We start from the raw sequence: 26219 nt of genomic DNA, 5'->3' as shown, positions 1-26219 counted from the left end.
CCAACCCTTTGCTTTGCAAAAAGGTTCATTACTCGAGGCTTCATTCATCACTCACTAGTGACATCTGCTGGTGAAACTGTAACAGCCTCGTCATTCAGTTGGATCATACTTTCAAAAATGTGTAAATGCAATATTGTCACAAAGTTTCCATCAAACTCATGTTTAGTAACAGGAGAATCATTTAAATCATACTTAATTGTCATGTTTTAATTATTAAAATGATTTGTAGCCAATCTAATCCTTGACCATTAGTGGTTGTGTTGGGTTTTCTTGTATGTCATGAACGTATTTGACAATGAAGATATGTTGTACTTTACTATGTTGGGAATTGAGTGATTGTTGAGTGACTGAATATTTGGAGTTAGAAACTGATTTTTTTTAAAAACAGAATGTGTTTAAAATAATTGCTTCTTGGGGCTTCTAGATCTGGTTTGGCAGTCATGACCTGGTGGTTAGGGAAGGGAAGTGGTTAGGGAACTGAGCTTGTAATCGGAGGGTCGTGGGTTCGATCCCCAGGCCTGAGGCCATGACTAAGGTGCCCCTTAACCCTCAATTGTTCACTTATATAAAAATGAGATAAAATGTAAGTCGCTCTGGATAAGGGCGTCTGCCAAATGTAAAATGTTTTTAACATTACAAATAAGGTTTGCCTCTTCCAATGGTTTTTAGTCTGTTTTTGATGTGTGAATCTGATGTACATCCTGATCAAACAAAAAGAATTTAGAACGTTCCAGATTTTAAATTTAACTACAACACGAAGCAACAGGGTTCATAGCGCTTTTATTTAGAAAAACGATACGCAAAATGAAGCAATGACGTGGCCGATGTAATGCGAGGCCTCGTTTGTTGCTGATCACGTGATTTTGCTCAATATGACACAAGCTCCGAAGCGGGGCTTCATCGGACACGCCCCTTTTTACTCGGTACACGCTTCGAAGCCTAGCTTCAGATGTCCCATCACTAGTGGATAGTCTTGCTTATGTTTCAGGAATATGGTCGTTCTAGATGTTGGTCTTCTGTGTGTCTCTTAGTTCGAGAGTCAGTGTGTAAGGTTTGTTTCTGTTGTCACGTTTCTCTTCGTTGTGGTTACTTTGTATATAGTCTGGTGTTGTCTACGGTTCGTTATCAGTTTCGTTATATGTCTTTGTTTGTAATCCAACGGTGTATTGTCCTGCTGCTAGTTTACGTTTGGTCTAAAGTAGCCTACACATTCAGTGTTCCCTGTGTCAGCTTATATTGTATGTATTCTACGGTCTATGTTTCTGTTTGGTCTGGTTCTGTTTTGCGTTTACTCCTGGTGTCATTTGTATTTCATCTAGTCTTGTGTTTTGGTATGTTCATGATCGTTGTTGCTTTCAGTATTAGTTTGTTCGAATTTACCTGGTTTGTGTCGCGTCCTCTTATTTAAGTAGTCTGTGTCTGTTCCTTTGTTCACATGCCACGTAAAAGTAGAGTTCTACGTGCAGGCACGATACGGTTAGCCAAGATGGCTAGTTCAAATAGCTTAGAGTCCCGCTCTCCAGCGCCAGTGTGTCCGCCCCCTGGTTACACTACCACCCCTCCGTTACAATCATCCCCAAACCAATGGCCTGGATGAAAAAACTAATCACAACATAAAGCGGTAAGTATTTAGCCCTTTAGGAGACTTCTGTAATGCAGGCAATGTATTAAGTTACATTCAACATTCCATTTTGGGATTCAGGAAAAGGAACTGTTTTTCCAATGGATGTAAATAGTAATTGATATACAATCTATTAATATTTATTCACTTAATTTTGTTTCTTATGATTTTTATTTTACATCTTAGAGCTTTCACAAAATTGGTAAATGAGCAGCAGGATGACTGGGATGTCTACTTGGATGCTACACTGTTTACCCTGCGATCGAAGATCCACACAGCCACAAAACATTCTCCCTTTCTTATGATGTATGGCAGGGATGTATGGCAATTTTTTCCCCTCAGAAATTCCTGTGGAATTTGTCAGTTTGTTTTACTTAAAAATAAATAAGTTGGTTGCAGAATGACAAATTTTCTTCACATTTTAATTTTGTTACTATTCTTTGCGCATGAATATAAACATACTTCAATCTTGTTTTTCATTTCAGCTTTCTACAGTAATTCTTGCAGAGGAGAACACTTACAGAGCATTTTGCGAAGTAAAAAGAGTTAAGGGAGACTTAAAAAAACAGCAGAAGAAAACATCTCTATTTCTCAGCATAAACGGAAGCGAGCATATGCCAAACGAGTCCAAAAAAGCACCAAAATGTAGTGTATCGTGTTTGAGATGAGGTGCTTCTATTCAATATGAGAAAGCAGGGAAGAAAGGGAGGAAGGATCGAGCCCGACTTCACTGGACCTTATTGGACCTTCACTGGACCTTATTGGACCTTCACTGGACCTTATTGGACCTTCACTGGACCTTATTGGACCTTCACTGGACCTTATGTCATTCAGTCGACATGTGGCAAGGTTGTTGCACTGTCTAATTCAGAGGGGGTTACTTTAAAGAACAAGTACAATGTCAACCACATCAAGCCATACAGAAGAAGCCAAAATGATGACAGGCAAGTCACCACTCAAGAATCCCACAAGAACCCCAAAGAGAATGAGACCAGCACATGTTCTGATGGCCCCAACTCTTTGACCATGGGAGGAGATTTGGAAAGACTAACTGAAGACCTTTACCTGCCACAGAGACCATCAGTTATCCACTTTGCCCCTAAAAAACACACTCAAGTCTGTGATGCAACAACAGAGGTAAATTGAGGCCTACATACAACATACATTGCAACATAATTAAAATTTCAGTTGTTCTTAACAGAAAGCTGTTCACCAGCTCTGTGCCGTTATTGCAACATCGTTGTTTTCTGGACAATACCAGAGACTCAGAAAGGTAATTTCATCACAATTACAGTCTAGCAGTAATGATTATCAGTAACAATAATGACAACTTTGTATTCAACACATTCTTTAGATGACGTTTCCACTGGAGGAAATCTGGATGTGCCCTGTAAACACTGGGGCTCACTGGGTTTTAGTTGTTTGTTTACCTTTCCTTATTTTTCAGAGCAGGATTGTTTACACTACAAGTCAAATGTTTAGTCACACCTACTTTGTTTATTTTTATCATTTTCGACATAAAAAAACAGGAAAGATGCTAAAGCAATGAACGAATGCTGTGCTCTATTTATGCTCTAATAAACAAATATTAGATTCTTTGAAGTAACTGTCCTGTTCATGAAGCAGCACCTATGATGCTTTAACATCAGTCCTGAACACATTCTCACATGCAGAGACCTTGTAGAGAACTAAAGTTCTGAAATAAAGGGTGCATTTAAAATGAAGTATGTTGAGAATTAATTAATATATACAACAACCTTCCCAAATTGTCTTATAAACAAATTAAGGCATAATCCTTTAGATTAAAATGCCTTTTTTTGTGTTCAAACATTTGACTGGTAGTGTACATCAGTCATTATTTGCATGAATCGTACAGAGATATTCTAATTGTGCTATGATGCAGCAGAATGTTATAATATGACGAGAGAATAACATGAATGAACTCATTTCTTTTAGATTGTCAACATGTCTGACAAGGTCCTTGTGTTGATCGATCCCCTGGCAAATGAAAGTGCACTAGAGCGCAAGCTGCTACGTAACTGGCGGTAATAACATTTTAACATTGCAATTTTACAGTGCTAATTTTGGAGCTTTTTTCTGAAAATAACTGGTGTGATGTTAAACTGTGTTCTATAATTTTTTTTTAAACAATAATTAGGAACTTCTTAAGGATGACAGGCCATGGAGACCAGGGGCCTAAATGGACAGTACAAACAATGCTGCACAACAAGCAGCAGGATTCCAGCAGTTGTGGGATTTTAGTGTTGAGGGTAAACCTTTTGAAAATAATGTGATGGGCATTTATAAGTAACTGATATTACTCTTACCATGTCAAATGCCACTTTGCAGTTTGCAGAAGATTATCTCCAGAGGAGAAACATCAGCGCTGTCCAGACATCCCCACAAGATGTTACCAAGGCATGATTTAAAGTAGCCTGTGCACTGCTGCAGTGTAAAGGTCAGTGGTATCAAACACTGCATGAAAGCAGTGCCATAAAGTTTTCTTTAGTCAAAACCCATATAAATCCATATTCCATCATCTGACTCAAAGGTAACAAAACCATCAATCTGTGTCCTGTACCATAAAGCTACTGCAGACTCTTTACTACATGATTATTTCTAGAGAATGAGTGCTACATGGTTTAAAACCATACTAAAATCATTGTTTCTAGAGAATGCAGATGATTACTGTGTGGTGTGCTCCTTGCTGGAATCTGATGCAGACAAGAGCATGATTGAAATGGTAACGTATAACATAAGCATACTTTGTATTATTAGACAACTGGAGTAGTATTAGTACTTAGTACTAACGGACGAGGCACGAGTCCAATGGTCTTCCACAAACGTTATTTTATTTAATACAAAAATAGTGCAGACAGCGCACGTATAGCTTACACACATGAACGTATAAGACTCTGACATAAATGACTCTAACAAAGACGAGCACGGGACACTGCGCGAACGCACATTAAATAGACAAACCACATAATCCCCGAGTGATGACGAGACGAACCACAGGTGAGACGGATGAACACTCGGACACAACCACACCCACGAAGATACACAGACTCAGACAACTAGACGTAGACGACATAAACACACGGCCAAAGGGGAGGGGTCAGGGGCTGTACCGTGACAATGGGTCTGTACTGGAAGCATGATTTGATAAGGGAAGCATTATTATAGTGCTTGAAAAGCACTATATTGATATTCCTCATACTTCTTCTTATTATAGTGCTTGAAAAGCACTATATTGATATTCCTCTTATTATAGTGCTTGAAAAGCACTATATTGATATTCCTCTTATTATAGTGCTTGAAAAGCACTATTTTGATATTCCTCATACTTCTTCTTATTATTCTTCTTCTTCTTCTTATTATTCTTCTCCAAAATTTCTGCGATTAATGCGGCCCGAACCGCTTAACGTACAGACTCCGTTCGAACTGCGTTTCGAAGGTCTCGGCTCTGTGTGGTGTGCTATCCGTTTTTGGAGTCGATTAGAGTTATAGATTTTAATAGAATTGAGTTTAAAAATGAAAAATGGCCCTATTAAAATGAATGGTGGAATGTTCAGAATTTCAAATCTACACTGCCAGTTAGAGTGTGAGATGGCATAAAAAATGCTCAAAACTTTCTTGGATAAACTGCTGTAAAATCCTTACACCTTGACCTAGAAGCTCCATTTAAATTTTAAATGGGAGAGAAACTTGTCCTTTCTGGCACGCCGAGATATCTAATCATTTGATCAATTAGTTTTAGAGTTATGAGCATTTGTTTGGCACTAGACACAGAAAACTGCCCCATTGGCCCCCATATAAATGTATGAGAATCAGAACCAGCTTTGTTGAGATTTTTGTGTGTTTTTAACTTGTCATAAATCAGTCATTTTTGGGTCAAACCACACCAAAATATATCACAATCATCAGCAAGGGGTCCTCTCTCACACAATCTCTTCGGTGAAGCGATAAGTTAAATGGGTCCCGAACTACGACCGTTTGTTCGGAGGGTGCAAATCACACTAAAACAAGGTTTTTCCACTCAGAAGAAGCAGACAAAGTGGCAGTTATTATTTGAATGTCTCTCCCCCTCCCCCACACACGCACGCGCACACACCTGCATCTCTCTCATACCCACTCCACACAGACACACACATATACACCACACAGACACACACACATACATACATGCAGATGGGGCAGATGCAGCAGAGGGGCTGATGGGGTAGATGGAGCAGAGGGGCAGATGAGGGAGAGGGGCTGATGGGGCAGAGGGGTAGATGGGCCAGATGGAGCAGAGGGGTAGATGGAGCAGAGGGGCAGCTAGAGCAGAGGGGCAGATGGAGCAGAGGGGCAGATGAGGGTGAGGGGCAAATGGGGCAGATTTAGCAGAGGGGCAGATGGAGCAGAGGGGCAGATGGAACAGAGTGGCAGATGGAGAAGAGGGGCAGATGGAGAAGAGGGGCAGATGGAGCAGAGGGGCAGATGGAGAAGAGGGGCACATGGAGAAGAGGGGCACATGAGGGTGAGGGGCAAATGGGGCAGATAGAGCAGATGGAGCAGAGGGGCAAATGGGGCAAAAGGGCAGATGGGGCAGAGGGGCAGATGGAGCAGAGGGGCAGATGGGGCATATGTAGCAGAGGGACAGATGGAGCAGAGGGGCGGATGGAACAGAGGGGCAGATGGAGCAGAGGGGCAGCTAGAGCAGAGGGGCAGATGGCACAGAGTGGCAGATGGAGCAGAGAGGCAGATGGGGCAGATGGAGCAGAGGGGCAGATGGAACAGATTGGCTGATGGAGCAGAGGGGCAGATGGAGCAGAGGGGCAGATGGAACAGAGGGGCAGATGGGGCAGATAGAGCAGAAGGGGCAGATGGGGCAGATAGAGCAGAGGGGCAGATAAGGGAGAGGGGCAAATGGGGCAGATAGAGCAGATGGGGCAGATGGAGCAGATGGGGCAGATCTCTCACACACACACACACACACACAACTCACACACACACACAACACACACACACACCTACCTCACACACACACACACACACAAACACACACACACCTACCTCACACACACACACACAAACACACACACACCTACCTCACACACACACACACACACACACACACACACACACACACACACACACACACACACACACACACACACACACAAACACACACATATACACCACACAGACACACACACATACATACATGCAGATGGGGCAGAAGGAGCAGATGGGCAGATGGAGCAGAGGGGCAGATGGGGCTAATGGGGCATATGTAGCAGAGGGGCAGATGGAGCAGAGGGGCAGATGGAGCAGAGGGGTAGATGGAGCAGAGGGGCAGCTAGAGGAGAGGGGCAGATGGAACAGAGTGGCAGATAGAGCAGAGGGGCAGAAGAGGGAGAGGGGCAAATGGGGCAGATATAGCAGATGGGGCAGATGGAGCATCTCTCTCACACACACAGAGGCTGTTTCTCAATTCAGGGGCTGCAGCCCACGAAGTGCGCATTTGTAGGCCGGTTACGTCACTGCGCCGCGACGAGGCTGTCCCAATTCGTGGACTCCTTCTTATGCGGCCGACGAATGTAGCCTTCAAAACCCCGAAAACGAAGGATGCATCTGAGTATCCTTCGCGTCCCACCATATCCCAGGATTCATTGCTCTATGAACAATAAACAGGCGGAGTCTAGTGTACGGGCCGAATAATTCGTTTTTAAATGTCGGTATTTTTTAAATATGGACATTTATACTGCAATGAGATGCTAAATAACATGCCAGTTATTAATGATATTGCAGGTAAACATGTGCTTTGAGTATTTACTAAACGTTTATACGTAAAATTAACGTAAAAGTAACGTTTATAAAAATACATTGAATTTTGTTATGAAGTTATACTTCCCGTCAAACGTGAATACATGTTCAACGCATTTTCTTTTAGGCATTTGTGGGTGATGTGATATTTGTCGGACAGCTCGCTAACACGTATGTAACGTATGAAACGGGGCAGAGCGTGGTCACGCAAACATACGTCTTGCGAAGACTAGACTGTCTCATTTAACAGCCGTGAGATGCAGCCTACCCTGCCTTCGAAGTGTGTGGCCACCGTGGGCTGCGGTCTACGCGGTCTACGTAGGCTGCAGCCCCTGAATTGAGAAACAGCCAGAGACTTGCATCTCTTTTCAAGCACTATGTATTTCCTTCAGGAAATGCATGTCTAGTTATAGTGCTTGAAAAGCACTATTTTGATATTCCTCATACTTCTTCTTATTATTCTTCTTCTTCTTCTTCTTCTTCTTATTATTCTTCTCCAAAATTTCTGCGATTAATGCGGCCCGAACCGCTTAACGTACAGACTCCGTTCGAACTGCGTTTCGAAGGTCTCGGCTCTGTGTGGTGTGCTATCCGTTTTTGGAGTCGATTAGAGTTATAGATTTTAATAGAATTGAGTTTAAAAATGAAAAATGGCCCTATTAAAATGAATGGTGGAATGTTCAGAATTTCAAATCTACACTGCCAGTTAGAGTGTGAGATGGCATAAAAAATGCTCAAAACTTTCTTGGATAAACTGCTGTAAAATCCTTACACCTTGACCTAGAAGCTCCATTTAAATTTTAAATGGGAGAGAAACTTGTCCTTTCTGGCACGCCGAGATATCTAATCATTTGATCAATTAGTTTTAGAGTTATGAGCATTTGTTTGGCACTAGACACAGAAAACTGCCCCATTGGCCCCCATATAAATGTATGAGAATCAGAACCAGCTTTGTTGAGATTTTTGTGTGTTTTTAACTTGTCATAAATCAGTCATTTTTGGGTCAAACCACACCAAAATATATCACAATCATCAGCAAGGGGTCCTCTCTCACACAATCTCTTCGGTGAAGCGATAAGTTAAATGGGTCCCGAACTACGACCGTTTGTTCGGAGGGTGCAAATCACACTAAAACAAGGTTTTTCCACTCAGAAGAAGCAGACAAAGTGGCAGTTATTATTTGAATGTCTCTCCCCCTCCCCCACACACGCACGCGCACACACCTGCATCTCTCTCATACCCACTCCACACAGACACACACATATACACCACACAGACACACACACATACATACATGCAGATGGGGCAGATGCAGCAGAGGGGCTGATGGGGTAGATGGAGCAGAGGGGCAGATGAGGGAGAGGGGCTGATGGGGCAGAGGGGTAGATGGGCCAGATGGAGCAGAGGGGTAGATGGAGCAGAGGGGCAGCTAGAGCAGAGGGGCAGATGGAGCAGAGGGGCAGATGAGGGTGAGGGGCAAATGGGGCAGATTTAGCAGAGGGGCAGATGGAGCAGAGGGGCAGATGGAACAGAGTGGCAGATGGAGAAGAGGGGCAGATGGAGAAGAGGGGCAGATGGAGCAGAGGGGCAGATGGAGAAGAGGGGCACATGGAGAAGAGGGGCACATGAGGGTGAGGGGCAAATGGGGCAGATAGAGCAGATGGAGCAGAGGGGCAAATGGGGCAAAAGGGCAGATGGGGCAGAGGGGCAGATGGAGCAGAGGGGCAGATGGAGCAGAGGGGCAGATGGGGCATATGTAGCAGAGGGACAGATGGAGCAGAGGGGCGGATGGAACAGAGGGGCAGATGGAGCAGAGGGGCAGCTAGAGCAGAGGGGCAGATGGCACAGAGTGGCAGATGGAGCAGAGAGGCAGATGGGGCAGATGGAGCAGAGGGGCAGATGGAACAGATTGGCTGATGGAGCAGAGGGGCAGATGGAGCAGAGGGGCAGATGGAACAGAGGGGCAGATGGGGCAGATAGAGCAGAAGGGGCAGATGGGGCAGATAGAGCAGAGGGGCAGATAAGGGAGAGGGGCAAATGGGGCAGATAGAGCAGATGGGGCAGATGGAGCAGATGGGGCAGATCTCTCACACACACACACACACACACAACTCACACACACACACAACACACACACACACCTACCTCACACACACACACACACACAAACACACACACACCTACCTCACACACACACACACAAACACACACACACCTACCTCACACACACACACACACACACACACACACACACACACACACACACACACACACACACACACACAAACACACACATATACACCACACAGACACACACACATACATACATGCAGATGGGGCAGAAGGAGCAGATGGGCAGATGGAGCAGAGGGGCAGATGGGGCTAATGGGGCATATGTAGCAGAGGGGCAGATGGAGCAGAGGGGCAGATGGAGCAGAGGGGTAGATGGAGCAGAGGGGCAGCTAGAGGAGAGGGGCAGATGGAACAGAGTGGCAGATAGAGCAGAGGGGCAGAAGAGGGAGAGGGGCAAATGGGGCAGATATAGCAGATGGGGCAGATGGAGCATCTCTCTCACACACACAGAGGCTGTTTCTCAATTCAGGGGCTGCAGCCCACGAAGTGCGCATTTGTAGGCCGGTTACGTCACTGCGCCGCGACGAGGCTGTCCCAATTCGTGGACTCCTTCTTATGCGGCCGACGAATGTAGCCTTCAAAACCCCGAAAACGAAGGATGCATCTGAGTATCCTTCGCGTCCCACCATATCCCAGGATTCATTGCTCTATGAACAATAAACAGGCGGAGTCTAGTGTACGGGCCGAATAATTCGTTTTTAAATGTCGGTATTTTTTAAATATGGACATTTATACTGCAATGAGATGCTAAATAACATGCCAGTTATTAATGATATTGCAGGTAAACATGTGCTTTGAGTATTTACTAAACGTTTATACGTAAAATTAACGTAAAAGTAACGTTTATAAAAATACATTGAATTTTGTTATGAAGTTATACTTCCCGTCAAACGTGAATACATGTTCAACGCATTTTCTTTTAGGCATTTGTGGGTGATGTGATATTTGTCGGACAGCTCGCTAACACGTATGTAACGTATGAAACGGGGCAGAGCGTGGTCACGCAAACATACGTCTTGCGAAGACTAGACTGTCTCATTTAACAGCCGTGAGATGCAGCCTACCCTGCCTTCGAAGTGTGTGGCCACCGTGGGCTGCGGTCTACGCGGTCTACGTAGGCTGCAGCCCCTGAATTGAGAAACAGCCAGAGACTTGCATCTCTTTTCAAGCACTATGTATTTCCTTCAGGAAATGCATGTCTAGTTCTTATTATTATTCTTCTCCAAAATTTCTGCAATTAATGCGGCCCGAACCGCTTAACGTACAGACTCCGTTCGAACTGCGTTTCGAAGGTCTCGGCTCTGTGTGGTGTGCTATCCGTTTTTGGAGTCGATTAGAGTTATAGATTTTAATAGAATTGAGTTTAAAAGTGAAAAATGGCCCTATTAAAATGAATGGTGGAATGTTCAGAAATTCAAATCTTAACAGCCAGTTAGAGTGTGTACTGGCAAGAAAAATGATCAAAACTCTCGTGGATAAACTGCTGTAAAATCTTTACACCTTGACCTAGAAGCTCCATTTAAATTTTAAATGGGAGAGAAACTTGTCCTTTCTGGCACGCCGAGATATCTAATCATTTGATCAATTAGTTTTAGAGTTATGAGCATTTGTTTGGCACCAGACACAGAAAACTGCCCCATTGGCCCCCATGTAAATGTATGAGAATCAGAATCAGCTTTGTTGAGATTTTTGTGTGTGTTTAACTTGTCATAAATCAGTCATTTTAGGGTCAAACCACACCAAAATATATCAAAATCATCAGCAAGGGGTCCTCTCCCACACAATCTCTTCGGTGAAGCGATAAGTTAAATGGGTCCTGAACTACGACCGTTTGTTCAGAGGGTGCAAATCACTAAAACAAGGCTTTTTCACTCAGTGAGAGTCACAGTTATTATTTGAATGTCTCTCCCCCTCCCCCACACACACACGCGCACACACCTGCATCTCTCTCATAGCCACTCCACACAGTCAAACACACATACATACATCTCTCATACCCAGATGGCGCAGATGGGGTAGATGGAGTAGAGGGGGCAGATGGAGCAGAGGGGCAGATGGGGCAGATAGAGCAGAAGGGGCAGATGGGGCAGATAGAGCAGAGGGGCAGATAGAGCAGAGGGGCAGATGGAGCAGAGGGGCAAATGGGGCAGATAGAGCAGATGGGGCAGATCTCACACACACACACACACACACACACACACACACACACACACACACACCTCACACACACAAAACACACACACACACCTACCTCACACACACACACAAACACACACACAGACCTACCTCACACACACACACACACACACACACACACAAACACACACATATACATACATGCAGATGGGGCAGAAGGAGCAGATGGAGCAGAGGGGCAGCTAGAGCAGAGGGGCAGATGGAGCAGAGGGGCAGCTAGAGCAGAGGGGCAGATGGAACAGAGTGGCAGATGGAGCAGAGGGGCAGATGAGGGTGAGGGGCAAATGGGGCAGATAGAGCAGATGGAGCAGAGGGGCAGATGGGTCAAAGGGGCAGATGGGGCAGAGGGGCAGATGGGGCAGATAGAGCAGATGGAGCAGAAGGGCCGATGGGGCAAAGGGGCAGATGAGGGTGAGGGGCAAATGGGGCAGATAGAGCAGATGGGGGAAAGGGGGCAGATGGAGCAGAGGGGTAGATGGAGCAGATAGAACAGAGGGCCGTATGGGGCAGATGGAGCAGAGGGGCAAATGGGGCAGATAGAGCAGATGGAGTAGATGGGGCAGATGGAGCATATACACCATATACACTACATACACACACACACACACACACACACACACACACACACACACACACACACACACACACACACACAACAGAGACTTGCATCTCTTTTCAAGCACTATGTATTTCCTTCAGGAAATGCATGTCTAGTTATAGTGCTTGAAAAGCACTATATTGATATTCCTCATACTTCTTCTTATTATTGTTCTTCTCCAAATTTCTGCGATTAATGCGGCCCGAACCGCTTAACGTACAGACTCCGTTCGAACTGCGTTTCGAAGGTCTCGGCTCTGTGTGGTGTGCTATCCGTTTTTGGAGTCGATTAGAGTTATAGATTTTAATAGAATTGAGATTAAAAATGAAAAAATCCCTATTAAAATGAATGGTGGAATGTTCAGAAATTCAAATCTTAACAGCCAGTTAGAGTGTGAACTGGCATAAAAAATGATCAAAACTTTCGTGGCTAAACTGCTGTAAAATCCTTACACCTTGACCTAGAAGCTCCATTTAAATTTTAAATGGGAGAGAAACTTGTCCTCTCTGGCACGCCGAGATATCTAATCATTTGATCAATTATTTTTAGAGTTATGAGCATTTGTTTGGCACCAGACACAGAAAACTGCCCCATTGGCCCCCATATAAATGTATGAGAATCAGAATCAGCTTTGTTGAGATTTTTGTGTGTGTTTAACTTGTCATAAATCAGTCATTTTAGGGTCAAACCACACCAAAATATATCAAAATCATCAGCAAGGGGTCCTCTCTCACACAATCTCTTCGGTGAAGCGATAAGTTAAATGGGTCCCGAACTACGACCGTTTGTTCGGAGGGTGCAAATCACTAAAACAAGGCTTTTTCACTCAGTGAGAGTCACAGTTATTATTTGAATGTCTCTCCCCCTCCCCCACACACACACGCGCACACACCTGCATCTCTCTCATAGCCACTCCACAGTCACACACACATACATACATCTCTCATACCCAGATGGCGCAGATGGGGTAGATGGAGTAGAGGGGGCAGATGGAGCAGAGGGGCAGATGGGGCAGATAGAGCAGAAGGGGCAGATGGGGCAGATAGAGCAGAGGGGCAGATAGAGCAGAGGGGCAGATAAGGGAGAGGGGCAAATGGGGCAGATGGAGCAGATGGGGCAGATCTCACACACACACACACACACACACACAACTCACACACACACACACACACACACACACACAACACACACACACACACACACACACACACACACAAACACACACACACCTACCTCACACACACACACACAAACACACACATATACACCACACAGACACACACACATACATACATGCAGATGGGGCAGATGGGGCTAATGGGGCATATGTAGCAGAGGGGCAGATGGAGCAGAGGGGCAGATGGGCCAGATGGAGCAGAGGGGTAGATGGAGCAGAGGGGCAGCTAGAGCAGAGGGGCAGATGGAGCAGAGGGGCAGCTAGAGCAGAGGGGCAGATGGAACAGAGTGGCAGATGGAGCAGAGGGGCAGATGAGGGTGAGGGGCAAATGGGGCAGATAGAGCAGATGGAGCAGAGGGGCAGATGGGTCAAAGGGGCAGAGGGGCAGATAGAGCAGATGGAGCAGAAGGGCCGATGGGGCAAAGGGGCAGATGAGGGTGAGGGGCAAATGGGGCAGATAGAGCAGATGGGGCAAAGGGGGCAGATGGAGCAGAGGGACAGATGGAGCAGAGGGGTAGATGGAGCAGATAGAACAGAGGGCCGTATGGGGCAGATGGAGCAGAGGGGCAAATGGGGCAGATAGAGCAGATGGAGTAGATGGGGCAGATGGAGCATATACACCATATACACTACATACACACACACACACACACACACACACACACACACACACACACACACACACAGAGACTTGCATCTCTTTTCAAGCACTATGTATTTCCTTCAGGAAATGCATGTCTAGTTATAGTGCTTGAAAAGCACTATATTGATATTCCTCTTATTCTTATTATTCTTATTCTTCTCCAAATTTCTGCAATTAATGCGGCCCGAACCGCTTAACGTACAGACTCCGTTCGAACTGCGTTTCGAAGGTCTCGGCTCTGTGTGGTGTGCTATCCGTTTTTGGAGTCGATTAGAGTTATAGATTTTAATAGAATTGAGTTTAAAAATGAAAAAAGCCCTATTAAAATGAATGGTGGAATGTTCAGAAATTCAAATCTTAACAGCCAGTTAGAGTGTGAACTGGCATAAAAAATGATCAAAACTTTCGTGGCTAAACTGCTGTAAAATCCTGACACCTTCACCTAGAAGCTCCATTTAAATTTTAAATGGGAGAGAAACTTGTCCTTTCTGGCACGCCGAGATATCTAATCATTTGATCAATTAGTTTTAGAGTTATGAGCATTTGTTTGGCACCAGACACAGAAAACTGCCCCATTGGCCCCCATATAAATGTATGAGAATCAGAATCAGCTTTGTTGAGATTTTTGTGTGTGTTTAACTTGTCATAAATCAGTTATTTTAGGGTCAAACCACACCAAAATATATCAAAATCATCAGCAAGGGGTCCTCTCTCACACAATCTCTTCGGTGAAGCGATAAGTTAAATGGGTCCCGAACTACGACCGTTTGTTCGGAGGGTGCAAATCACTAAAACAAGGCTTTTTCACTCAGTGAGAGTCACAGTTATTATTTGAATGTCTCTCCCCCTCCCCCACACACGCACGCGCACACACCTGCATCTCTCTCATAGCCACTCCACACAGTCAAACACACATACATACATCTCTCATACCCAGATGGCGCAGATGGGGTAGATGGAGTAGAGGGGCAGATGGGGCAGATAGAGCAGAGGGGCAGATAGAGCAGAAGGGCAGATGGAGCAGAGGGGCAGATAAGGGAGAGGGGCAAATGGGGCAGATAGAGCAGATGGGGCAGATGGAGCAGATGGGGCAGATCTCACACACACACACACACACACACACAACTCACACACACAAAACACACACACACACACCTACCTCACACACACACACACACACACACACAAACACACACACACCTACCTCACACACACACACACACACACACAAACACACACATATACACCACACAGACACACACACATACATACATGCAGATGGGGCAGAAGGAGCAGAGGGTCAGCTAGAGCAGAGGGGCAGATGGAGCAGAGGGGCAGATGGGGCTAATGGGGCATATGTAGCAAAGGAGCAGATGGAGCAGGGGGGCAGATGGGGCTAATGGGGCATATGTAGCAGAGGGGTAGATGGAGCAGAGGGGCAGCTAGAGCAGAGGGGCAGATGGAGCAGAGGGGCAGCTAGAGCAGAGGGGCAGATGGAGCAGAGGGGCAGCTAGAGCAGAGGGGGCAGAGGGGCAGATGGAGCAGAGGGGCAGATGGAGCAGAGAGGCAGATGAGGGTGAGGGGCAAATGGGGCAGAGGGAGCAGAGGGTCAGATGGAGCAAAGGGGCAGATGAGGCAAAGGGGCAGATGGAGCAGAGGGGCAGATGGAACAGATTGGCTGATGGAGCAGAGGGGCAGATGGAGCAGAGGGGCAGATGGAACAGAGGGGCAGATGGGGCAAAAGGGCAGATGGAGCAGAGGAGCAGATGGAACAGAGGGGAAAATGGAGCAGAGGGGCAGATGGGGCAGAGGAGCAGAGGGGCAGATGGAGAAGAGGGGCAGATGAGGGTGAGGGGCAAATGGGGCAGATAGAGCAGAGGGTCAGATAGGGCAAAGGGGCAGATGGAGCAGATGGGCAGATGGGGCAAAAGGGCAGATGGAGCAGAGGGGCAGATGGGGCAGAGGAGCAGAGGGGCAGATATAGCAGAGGGGCAGATATAGCAGAGGGGCAGATTGAGCAGACTCCACACACACACACACACACCTCACACACACACACACACACACACACCTACCTCACACACACACACACAGAGACTTGCATCTCTGTTCAAGCACTATGTATTTCCTTCAGGAAATGCATGTCTAGTTATAGTGCTTGAAAAGCACTATATTGATATTCCTCATATTTATTCTTATTATTATTATTCTTCTCCAAAATTTCTGCGATTAATGCGGCCCGAACCGCTTAACGTACAGACTCCGTTCGAACTGCGTTTCGAAGGTCTCGGCTCTGTGTGGTGTGCTATCCGTTTTTGGAGTCGATTAGAGTTATAGATTTTAATAGAATTGAGTTTAAAAATGAAAAAATCCCTATTAAAATGAATGGTGGAATGTTCAGAAATTCAAATCTTAACAGCCAGTTAGAGTGTGAACTGGCATGAAAAATGATCAAAACTTTCGTGGCTAAACTGCTGTAAAATCCTTACACCTTGACCTAGAAGCTCCATTTAAATTTTAAATGGGAGAGAAACTTGTCCTCTCTGGCACGCCGAGATATCTAATCATTTGATGAATTAGTTTTAGAGTTATGAGCATTTGTTTGGCACCAGACACAGAAAACTGCCCCATTGGCCCCCATATAAATGTATGAGAATCAGAATCAGCTTTGTTGAGATTTTTGTGTGTTTTTAACTTGTCATAAATCAGTCATTTTAAGATCAAACCACACAAAAATATATCAAAATCATCAGCAAGGGGTCCTCTCTCACACAATCTCTTCGGTGAAGCGATAAGGTAAATGGGTCCCGAACTACGACCGTTTGTTTGGAGGGTGCAAATCACATAAAACAAGGCTTCCCCACACAGAGTGGCAGTTATTTTTGAATGTCTCTCCCCCTCCCCCACACACGCACGCGCACACACCTGCATCTCTCTCATACCCATTCCACACAGTCAAACACACATACATACATGCAAATGGGGCAGATGGAGCAGATGGAGCAGAGGGTCAGATGGAGCAAAGGGGCAGATGGGGCAAAGGGGCAGATGGAACAGATTGGCTGATGGAGCAGAGGGGCAGATGGAGCAGAGGGGCAGATGGAACAGAGGGGCAGATGGGGCAAAAGGGCAGATGGAGCAGAGGAGCAGATGGAACAGAGGGGAAAATGGAGCAGAGGGGCAGATGGGGCAGAGGAGCAGAGGGGCAGATGGGGCAGATGGTGAAGAGGGGCAGCTGGAGCAGAGGGGCAGATGAGGGTGAGGGGCAAATGGGGCAGATAGAGCAGAGGGTCAGATGGGGCAAAGGGGCAGATGGAGCAGATGGGCAGATAGGGCAAAGGGGGCAGATGGAGCAGAGGGGCAGATGGAGCAGAGGGGCAGATGGGGCAGAGGGCCGTATGGGGCAGATGGAGCAGAGGGGCAAATGGGGCAGATAGAGCAGATGGGGCAGATGGAATATATGGGGCAGATGGAGTAAATGGGGCAGATGGAGCATATACACCATATACACTACATGCACACACACACACACACACACACACACACACACACACACACACACACACAGACTTGCATCTCTTTTCAAGCACTATGTATTTCCTTCAGGAAATGCATGTCTAGTTCTTATTATTATTCTTCTCCAAAATTTCTGCAATTAATGCGGCCCGAACCGCTTAACGTACAGACTCCGTTCGAACTGCGTTTCGAAGGTCTCGGCTCTGTGTGGTGTGCTATCCGTTTTTGGAGTCGATTAGAGTTATAGATTTTAATAGAATTGAGTTTAAAAGTGAAAAATGGCCCTATTAAAATGAATGGTGGAATGTTCAGAAATTCAAATCTTAACAGCCAGTTAGAGTGTGTACTGGCAAGAAAAATGATCAAAACTCTCGTGGATAAACTGCTGTAAAATCTTTACACCTTGACCTAGAAGCTCCATTTAAATTTTAAATGGGAGAGAAACTTGTCCTTTCTGGCACGCCGAGATATCTAATCATTTGATCAATTAGTTTTAGAGTTATGAGCATTTGTTTGGCACCAGACACAGAAAACTGCCCCATTGGCCCCCATGTAAATGTATGAGAATCAGAATCAGCTTTGTTGAGATTTTTGTGTGTGTTTAACTTGTCATAAATCAGTCATTTTAGGGTCAAACCACACCAAAATATATCAAAATCATCAGCAAGGGGTCCTCTCCCACACAATCTCTTCGGTGAAGCGATAAGTTAAATGGGTCCTGAACTACGACCGTTTGTTCAGAGGGTGCAAATCACTAAAACAAGGCTTTTTCACTCAGTGAGAGTCACAGTTATTATTTGAATGTCTCTCCCCCTCCCCCACACACACACGCGCACACACCTGCATCTCTCTCATAGCCACTCCACACAGTCAAACACACATACATACATCTCTCATACCCAGATGGCGCAGATGGGGTAGATGGAGTAGAGGGGGCAGATGGAGCAGAGGGGCAGATGGGGCAGATAGAGCAGAAGGGGCAGATGGGGCAGATAGAGCAGAGGGGCAGATAGAGCAGAGGGGCAGATGGAGCAGAGGGGCAAATGGGGCAGATAGAGCAGATGGGGCAGATCTCACACACACACACACACACACACACACACACACACACACACACCTCACACACACAAAACACACACACACACCTACCTCACACACACACACAAACACACACACACACCTACCTCACACACACACACACACACACACACACACAAACACACACATATACATACATGCAGATGGGGCAGAAGGAGCAGATGGAGCAGAGGGGCAGCTAGAGCAGAGGGGCAGATGGAGCAGAGGGGCAGCTAGAGCAGAGGGGCAGATGGAACAGAGTGGCAGATGGAGCAGAGGGGCAGATGAGGGTGAGGGGCAAATGGGGCAGATAGAGCAGATGGAGCAGAGGGGCAGATGGGTCAAAGGGGCAGATGGGGCAGAGGGGCAGATGGGGCAGATAGAGCAGATGGAGCAGAAGGGCCGATGGGGCAAAGGGGCAGATGAGGGTGAGGGGCAAATGGGGCAGATAGAGCAGATGGGGGAAAGGGGGCAGATGGAGCAGAGGGGTAGATGGAGCAGATAGAACAGAGGGCCGTATGGGGCAGATGGAGCAGAGGGGCAAATGGGGCAGATAGAGCAGATGGAGTAGATGGGGCAGATGGAGCATATACACCATATACACTACATACACACACACACACACACACACACACACACACACACACACACACACACACACACACACACAACAGAGACTTGCATCTCTTTTCAAGCACTATGTATTTCCTTCAGGAAATGCATGTCTAGTTATTGTTCTTCTCCAAATTTCTGCGATTAATGCGGCCCGAACCGCTTAACGTACAGACTCCGTTCGAACTGTGTTTCGAAGGTCTCGGCTCTGTGTGGTGTGCTATCCGTTTTTGGAGTCGATTAGAGTTATAGATTTTAATAAAATTGAGATTAAAAATGAAAAAAGCCCTATTAAAATGAATGGTGGAATGTTCAGAAATTCAAATCTTAACAGCCAGTTAGAGTGTGAGCTGGCAAGAAAAATGATCAAAACTCTCGTAGATAAACTGCTGTAAAATCCTTACACCTTGACCTAGAAGCTCCATTTAAATTTTAAATGGGAGAGAAACTTGTCCTTTCTGGCACGCCGAGATATCTAATCATTTGATCAATTAGTTTTAGAGGTATGAGCATTTGTTTGGCACTAGACACAGAAAATTGCCCCATTGGCCCCCATATAAATGTATGAGAATCAGAATCAGCTTTGTTGAGATTTTTGTATGTTTTTAACTTGTCATAAATCAGTAATTTTAGGGTCAAACCACACCAAAATATATCAAAATCATCAGCAAGGGGTCCTCTCTCACACAATCTCTTCGGTTAAGCGATAAGTTAAATGAGTCCCGAACTACGACCGTTTGTTCGGAGGGTGCAAATCACCTAAAACAAGGCTTCTACACTCAGAGTGGCAGAGACAGAGTGGCAGTTATTTTTGAATGTCTCTCCCCCTCCCCCACACACGCACGCGCACACACATGCATCTCTCTCATACCCACTACACACAGTCAAACACATATACATCACACACACACACACATACATACATGCAGATGGGGCAGAGGGGGCAGATGGAGCAGAGGGGCAGATGGAGCAGAGGGGCAGATGGAGCAGAGGGGCAGATGAGGGTGAGGGGCAAATGGGGCAGATAGAGCAGATGGAGCAGAGGGGCAGATGGGGCAAAGGGGCAGATGAGGGTGAGGGGCAGATGGGGCAGAGGGGCAGATGGGGCAGATGGGTAGATGGAGCAGAGGGGTAGATGGAGCAGAGGGGCAGATGGAGAAGAGGGGCAGGTGGAGCAGAGGGGCAGATGAGGGTGAGGGGCAAATGGGGCAGATAGAGCAGAGGGGGCAGATGGAGCAGAGGGGTAGATGGAGCAGATGGAGCAGATGGGGCAGATAGAGCAGAGGGCCGTATGGGGCAGATGGAGCAGAGGGGCAAATGGGACAGATAGAGCAGATGGGGCAAATAGAGCAGAGGGGCAGATGGAGTAGATGGGGCAGATGGAGCATATACACCATATACACTACGCACACACACACACACACACACACACACACACACACACACACACACACACACACACACAGACTTGCATCTCTTTTCAAGCACTATGTATTTCCTTCAGGAAATGCATGTCTAGTTATAGTGCTTGAAAAGCACTATATTGATATTCCTCTTATTCTTATTATTCTTATTCTTCTCCAAATTTCTGCAATTAATGCGGCCCGAACCGCTTAACGTACAGACTCCGTTCGAACTGCGTTTCGAAGGTCTCGGCTCTGTGTGGTGTGCTATCCGTTTTTGGAGTCGATTAGAGTTATAGATTTTAATAGAATTGAGTTTAAAAATGAAAAAAGCCCTATTAAAATGAATGGTGGAATGTTCAGAAATTCAAATCTTAACAGCCAGTTAGAGTGTGAACTGGCATAAAAAATGATCAAAACTTTCGTGGCTAAACTGCTGTAAAATCCTGACACCTTCACCTAGAAGCTCCATTTAAATTTTAAATGGGAGAGAAACTTGTCCTTTCTGGCACGCCGAGATATCTAATCATTTGATCAATTAGTTTTAGAGTTATGAGCATTTGTTTGGCACCAGACACAGAAAACTGCCCCATTGGCCCCCATATAAATGTATGAGAATCAGAATCAGCTTTGTTGAGATTTTTGTGTGTGTTTAACTTGTCATAAATCAGTTATTTTAGGGTCAAACCACACCAAAATATATCAAAATCATCAGCAAGGGGTCCTCTCTCACACAATCTCTTCGGTGAAGCGATAAGTTAAATGGGTCCCGAACTACGACCGTTTGTTCGGAGGGTGCAAATCACTAAAACAAGGCTTTTTCACTCAGTGAGAGTCACAGTTATTATTTGAATGTCTCTCCCCCTCCCCCACACACGCACGCGCACACACCTGCATCTCTCTCATAGCCACTCCACACAGTCAAACACACATACATACATCTCTCATACCCAGATGGCGCAGATGGGGTAGATGGAGTAGAGGGGCAGATGGGGCAGATAGAGCAGAGGGGCAGATAGAGCAGAAGGGCAGATGGAGCAGAGGGGCAGATAAGGGAGAGGGGCAAATGGGGCAGATAGAGCAGATGGGGCAGATGGAGCAGATGGGGCAGATCTCACACACACACACACACACACACACAACTCACACACACAAAACACACACACACACACCTACCTCACACACACACACACACACACACAAACACACACACACCTACCTCACACACACACACACACACACACAAACACACACATATACACCACACAGACACACACACATACATACATGCAGATGGGGCAGAAGGAGCAGAGGGTCAGCTAGAGCAGAGGGGCAGATGGAGCAGAGGGGCAGATGGGGCTAATGGGGCATATGTAGCAAAGGAGCAGATGGAGCAGGGGGGCAGATGGGGCTAATGGGGCATATGTAGCAGAGGGGTAGATGGAGCAGAGGGGCAGCTAGAGCAGAGGGGCAGATGGAGCAGAGGGGCAGCTAGAGCAGAGGGGCAGATGGAGCAGAGGGGCAGCTAGAGCAGAGGGGGCAGAGGGGCAGATGGAGCAGAGGGGCAGATGGAGCAGAGAGGCAGATGAGGGTGAGGGGCAAATGGGGCAGAGGGAGCAGAGGGTCAGATGGAGCAAAGGGGCAGATGAGGCAAAGGGGCAGATGGAGCAGAGGGGCAGATGGAACAGATTGGCTGATGGAGCAGAGGGGCAGATGGAGCAGAGGGGCAGATGGAACAGAGGGGCAGATGGGGCAAAAGGGCAGATGGAGCAGAGGAGCAGATGGAACAGAGGGGAAAATGGAGCAGAGGGGCAGATGGGGCAGAGGAGCAGAGGGGCAGATGGAGAAGAGGGGCAGATGAGGGTGAGGGGCAAATGGGGCAGATAGAGCAGAGGGTCAGATAGGGCAAAGGGGCAGATGGAGCAGATGGGCAGATGGGGCAAAAGGGCAGATGGAGCAGAGGGGCAGATGGGGCAGAGGAGCAGAGGGGCAGATATAGCAGAGGGGCAGATATAGCAGAGGGGCAGATTGAGCAGACTCCACACACACACACACACACACCTCACACACACACACACACACACACACCTACCTCACACACACACACACAGAGACTTGCATCTCTGTTCAAGCACTATGTATTTCCTTCAGGAAATGCATGTCTAGTTCTTATTATAGTGCTTGAAAAGCACTATATTGATATTCCTCTTATTCTTATTATTCTTATTCTTCTCCAAATTTCTGCAATTAATGCGGCCCGAACCGCTTAACGTACAGACTCCGTTCGAACTGCGTTTCGAAGGTCTCGGCTCTGTGTGGTGTGCTATCCGTTTTTGGAGTCGATTAGAGTTATAGATTTTAATAGAATTGAGTTTAAAAATGAAAAAAGCCCTATTAAAATGAATGGTGGAATGTTCAGAAATTCAAATCTTAACAGCCAGTTAGAGTGTGAACTGGCATAAAAAATGATCAAAACTTTCGTGGCTAAACTGCTGTAAAATCCTGACACCTTCACCTAGAAGCTCCATTTAAATTTTAAATGGGAGAGAAACTTGTCCTTTCTGGCACGCCGAGATATCTAATCATTTGATCAATTAGTTTTAGAGTTATGAGCATTTGTTTGGCACCAGACACAGAAAACTGCCCCATTGGCCCCCATATAAATGTATGAGAATCAGAATCAGCTTTGTTGAGATTTTTGTGTGTGTTTAACTTGTCATAAATCAGTTATTTTAGGGTCAAACCACACCAAAATATATCAAAATCATCAGCAAGGGGTCCTCTCTCACACAATCTCTTCGGTGAAGCGATAAGTTAAATGGGTCCCGAACTACGACCGTTTGTTCGGAGGGTGCAAATCACTAAAACAAGGCTTTTTCACTCAGTGAGAGTCACAGTTATTATTTGAATGTCTCTCCCCCTCCCCCACACACGCACGCGCACACACCTGCATCTCTCTCATAGCCACTCCACACAGTCAAACACACATACATACATCTCTCATACCCAGATGGCGCAGATGGGGTAGATGGAGTAGAGGGGCAGATGGGGCAGATAGAGCAGAGGGGCAGATAGAGCAGAAGGGCAGATGGAGCAGAGGGGCAGATAAGGGAGAGGGGCAAATGGGGCAGATAGAGCAGATGGGGCAGATGGAGCAGATGGGGCAGATCTCACACACACACACACACACACACACAACTCACACACACAAAACACACACACACACACCTACCTCACACACACACACACACACACACAAACACACACACACCTACCTCACACACACACACACACACACACAAACACACACATATACACCACACAGACACACACACATACATACATGCAGATGGGGCAGAAGGAGCAGAGGGTCAGCTAGAGCAGAGGGGCAGATGGAGCAGAGGGGCAGATGGGGCTAATGGGGCATATGTAGCAAAGGAGCAGATGGAGCAGGGGGGCAGATGGGGCTAATGGGGCATATGTAGCAGAGGGGTAGATGGAGCAGAGGGGCAGCTAGAGCAGAGGGGCAGATGGAGCAGAGGGGCAGCTAGAGCAGAGGGGCAGATGGAGCAGAGGGGCAGCTAGAGCAGAGGGGGCAGAGGGGCAGATGGAGCAGAGGGGCAGATGGAGCAGAGAGGCAGATGAGGGTGAGGGGCAAATGGGGCAGAGGGAGCAGAGGGTCAGATGGAGCAAAGGGGCAGATGAGGCAAAGGGGCAGATGGAGCAGAGGGGCAGATGGAACAGATTGGCTGATGGAGCAGAGGGGCAGATGGAGCAGAGGGGCAGATGGAACAGAGGGGCAGATGGGGCAAAAGGGCAGATGGAGCAGAGGAGCAGATGGAACAGAGGGGAAAATGGAGCAGAGGGGCAGATGGGGCAGAGGAGCAGAGGGGCAGATGGAGAAGAGGGGCAGATGAGGGTGAGGGGCAAATGGGGCAGATAGAGCAGAGGGTCAGATAGGGCAAAGGGGCAGATGGAGCAGATGGGCAGATGGGGCAAAAGGGCAGATGGAGCAGAGGGGCAGATGGGGCAGAGGAGCAGAGGGGCAGATATAGCAGAGGGGCAGATATAGCAGAGGGGCAGATTGAGCAGACTCCACACACACACACACACACACCTCACACACACACACACACACACACACCTACCTCACACACACACACACAGAGACTTGCATCTCTGTTCAAGCACTATGTATTTCCTTCAGGAAATGCATGTCTAGTTCTTATTATAGTGCTTGAAAAGCACTATATTGATATTCCTCTTATTCTTATTATTCTTATTCTTCTCCAAATTTCTGCAATTAATGCGGCCCGAACCGCTTAACGTACAGACTCCGTTCGAACTGCGTTTCGAAGGTCTCGGCTCTGTGTGGTGTGCTATCCGTTTTTGGAGTCGATTAGAGTTATAGATTTTAATAGAATTGAGTTTAAAAATGAAAAAAGCCCTATTAAAATGAATGGTGGAATGTTCAGAAATTCAAATCTTAACAGCCAGTTAGAGTGTGAACTGGCATAAAAAATGATCAAAACTTTCGTGGCTAAACTGCTGTAAAATCCTGACACCTTCACCTAGAAGCTCCATTTAAATTTTAAATGGGAGAGAAACTTGTCCTTTCTGGCACGCCGAGATATCTAATCATTTGATCAATTAGTTTTAGAGTTATGAGCATTTGTTTGGCACCAGACACAGAAAACTGCCCCATTGGCCCCCATATAAATGTATGAGAATCAGAATCAGCTTTGTTGAGATTTTTGTGTGTGTTTAACTTGTCATAAATCAGTTATTTTAGGGTCAAACCACACCAAAATATATCAAAATCATCAGCAAGGGGTCCTCTCTCACACAATCTCTTCGGTGAAGCGATAAGTTAAATGGGTCCCGAACTACGACCGTTTGTTCGGAGGGTGCAAATCACTAAAACAAGGCTTTTTCACTCAGTGAGAGTCACAGTTATTATTTGAATGTCTCTCCCCCTCCCCCACACACGCACGCGCACACACCTGCATCTCTCTCATAGCCACTCCACACAGTCAAACACACATACATACATCTCTCATACCCAGATGGCGCAGATGGGGTAGATGGAGTAGAGGGGCAGATGGGGCAGATAGAGCAGAGGGGCAGATAGAGCAGAAGGGCAGATGGAGCAGAGGGGCAGATAAGGGAGAGGGGCAAATGGGGCAGATAGAGCAGATGGGGCAGATGGAGCAGATGGGGCAGATCTCACACACACACACACACACACACACAACTCACACACACAAAACACACACACACACACCTACCTCACACACACACACACACACACACAAACACACACACACCTACCTCACACACACACACACACACACACAAACACACACATATACACCACACAGACACACACACATACATACATGCAGATGGGGCAGAAGGAGCAGAGGGTCAGC

General features: G+C 46.5%; 1 protein-coding gene and 2 long non-coding RNA genes across 3 annotated transcripts in view; 2 read left to right on the top strand and 1 right to left on the bottom strand.

The window, feature by feature from the left end:
- LOC143490841 (complement C3-like) overlaps positions 1 to 26219 on the bottom strand; it is a 159887-nt gene that overhangs the window by 118028 nt on the left and 15640 nt on the right. The window lies entirely within an intron of this gene.
- Positions 7089 to 7696, top strand: LOC143490847 (uncharacterized). The gene is made up of 2 exons (XR_013125006.1): positions 7089 to 7417; positions 7560 to 7696. It is a non-coding gene; the product is annotated as an uncharacterized LOC143490847 (long non-coding RNA).
- Positions 10018 to 10625, top strand: LOC143490846 (uncharacterized). The gene is made up of 2 exons (XR_013125005.1): positions 10018 to 10346; positions 10489 to 10625. It is a non-coding gene; the product is annotated as an uncharacterized LOC143490846 (long non-coding RNA).

This window comes from Brachyhypopomus gauderio, unplaced genomic scaffold, assembly GCF_052324685.1.
Source record: "Brachyhypopomus gauderio isolate BG-103 unplaced genomic scaffold, BGAUD_0.2 sc67, whole genome shotgun sequence".
Lineage (NCBI taxonomy): Eukaryota > Metazoa > Chordata > Actinopteri > Gymnotiformes > Hypopomidae > Brachyhypopomus > Brachyhypopomus gauderio.
The sequence above is the reverse complement of the archived record's forward strand: the minus strand, read 5'-3'. Positions and strand labels throughout refer to the sequence as shown.